We start from the raw sequence: 3,007 nt of genomic DNA on the forward strand, positions 1-3,007 counted from the left end.
GTTTGCGATGACCTCTCCTCTTAGGGCCAGGAGAGGAAGGAGGCCGGATTCCCAACTCCTCTCAGGGACTTCAGCCAGCAACTGTCTGATTACAGTACACAGCACGCTTTTGACTCCGCTAGGGAGCTCTCTCTGAGTAGTATCACCACCGGTCCCTATTGCTCAGGGAAGCCCTGGCTTGTGCCTCTTGTGCACGAATACCCCCCAAAGTGTCTCTGTATAGACAAGACATTATAGCTGGGGGTTTAGAATCTCTTTGAAAATCCACACAGAAGAAAGAGACCTACCACCCTGCATTATGTTGTCATTCACGGTCCACATGCCTTTTTCCTCTGCTTCACCTGTTCGCTCCAAACACATCAATGACTCTCTGTATTCCAAACACTGCATTAATATCTCTGGTTCACTAACAATTCCTCTTGTATCCCTTGCATGTAGGCCTTTACAAAACAAATTTTTCCCCCCCAAATCATTACTATCGTTTTCAAAACGCCCATGGTTAAGACACACTGGTTCTGAAACATGCAATATCGTTAACCCCAAATGAATTACATGTGTGGGTTCCGGTCTGTGTCCAGAACCAGGGTTCCCGTCAAAAGATTGGGTCCAGAAGGCTCTCCGTTCCAGTCGTTGTCGGTAACATAGCTTCAGTAAGGCTACTTCTTTGCTTAAAACGAGTTTTGATACATTGGAATCTCCATACATATAAAAATATCTGCGTTTTACTGTTCCCTTCTCTCTCAGGGGGCTCTTTCCCCTTTCTTAAAAATTTTTTTTTTCAACGTTTATTTATTTTTGAGACAGAGAGAGACAAAGCATGAACGGGGGAGGGGCAGAGAGAGAGGGAGACACAGAATCGGAAACAGGCTCCAGGCTCTGAGCCATCAGCCCAGAGCCCGACGCGGGGCTCGAACTCACGGACCGCGAGATCGTGACCTGGCTGAAGTCGGACGCTTAACCGACTGCGCCACCCAGGCGCCCCATCTTTCCCCTTTCTATGTATTCATACGTGTCAATAGATGCATGGGATGGGGTGGATGATTGCTGCTGAGCTCGATTTACAAGCGATAGTTTCAGCGTTCGGTATATGGTGCTATGTTGAGAGGAGTAATGCCACTACGCTCTTTCCCAGCACACGGTGGTTTTATTTATTTATTTATTTATTTTTAAATGTTTACTTCTTTCTGAGTCAGAGAGAGACAGAGCATGAGTAGGGGAGGGGCAGAGAGCGAGGGAGACACAGAATCGGAAGCGGGCTCCAGGCTCCCAGCTGTCAGCACAGAGCCCGACGCGGGGATCGAACTCACGGACCGTGAGATCGTGACCTGAGCCGGCGTCGGTCGCTCAACCGACTGAGGCACCCAGGCGCCCCGTTGCATAAAAGTATAGAAACAGGTATACTTAAGAGAAAGATGAGAACGAAGACTACAGCAGGAAATGGGATGAATCCCTTAAAAGCTTCATTGAAAGAAAAAACAACCCTGTAATTTAAAAAGATGTCAGAAGAGAAGGTAGCCATGCCAGGGTCCAAAGTGTCTATGCCCTTTTGCCTCCGTCCCCTTCTCTTTTATCCCTTGTTAGCAACCCCTTAACATTCAGTCCCGGCCTGCTGTAACCTGTCCTCCCTGACTCATTTTGCGATCTTCCTGCTTCAGACTTTTCCCTCCATTTTTAGAAAACCACAGTAGGCAGCGAAAGGTCTCAAAACTGGATTCTCACTCCTATTAGTGTGTCAAAACCAGGATCATTCTCCTACCAGCTGTAGTCCAATATATTGCCCCCAAGCTACGCTGCTATCCCAATATACCAGATACGGCTCATATATAAATACTGGGTACCCTTTTTAATATTTACAAGGATTTTTAAAAATTTAATTTAATTTTTTGAAATATAATTTATTGTCAAGTTAGCGAACATACAGTGTATACGGCGCTCTTGGCTTCGGGGGTAGATTCCCGTGATTCATGGCTTACATGCAACACCAGTGCTCATCCCAACAAGTGCCCTCCTCGCTGCCCATCACCCATTTCCCCTCACCCCCTGGGTCTCCACCGCCATCAACCCTCAGTTTGGTCTCTGTACTTACAAGTCTCTTATGGTTTGCCTCCCTCTCTGTTTGAAACTATTATTTTTTTTTCCCTTTCCCTTCCCCCAGGGTCTTCTGTTATGTTTCTCAAATTCCACATGAGTGAAATCCTATTATCTTTCTCTGACTGATGTATGTCACTTAGCGTAATACCCTCCAGTTCCATCCACGTTGCTACAAATGGCAGGATCTCATTCTTTCTCATTGCCAAGTAGTATTCCACTGTATATATATAAACCACATCCTTTATAATTGAAATTAAGCTTTATCTGGTGATACAGTTGACATGTGACACTTGATGTTTTGTTTGGGTTTTTGTTTGTTTGTTTGTTTGTTTTTAACTGGGAGTGCTTTCTGCTTGGCTAGTGGAAGAAGAAAGAGTAGGTTGCCTTGGTGTGCCAGGGTTCCAAAGTCCCTCCAGAAGAACATCTTATTATCTTTCACAACTTCCCCTAGAAACGCTCTCATATTTTCAGTTCCTATATTCTTTGTGTTCTCTTGTGTAAGGATTTTCTTCACCTAAAAGAATATTCAGGATATTCTTTGACCCATCACTCCGTTTGCAACCTCTGTACACACAAAATCATTCAAAAAAGTTCCTTTTGATAAGTTGCAAAAATGAATACAATCTTTCATTCCTCTTCATTTCTATTCTGTGCACAGTTTGACTTTGAAGTTCTTAACCATCAAGAATCGGGGTCTACTTGCCCCGTTTTGGCCTTGTGACTTGCTTGGTCCAATAGAATAAAACAAAAAGGGGTTGAGTCTAGCTTCCAAATCTCGGCCTCTTGAGGCCTTACATAATCCCACTCGCTCTCCTGAGACCTTTCTGTCTTCCCCCATGTAAACAGACCTGGGGTCCATTGAAGGACAGGATTGCAATGAGCCCGTAATCAAACCAGCCTCCTATTTACCCAGTAG

This window comes from Lynx rufus, unplaced genomic scaffold (assembly GCF_022079265.1).
Source record: "Lynx rufus isolate CCGP_SWC_20201006 ecotype Redwood Valley unplaced genomic scaffold, mLynRuf1.p SCAF_5, whole genome shotgun sequence".
In the NCBI taxonomy this organism is placed as follows: Eukaryota; Metazoa; Chordata; class Mammalia; order Carnivora; family Felidae; genus Lynx; species Lynx rufus.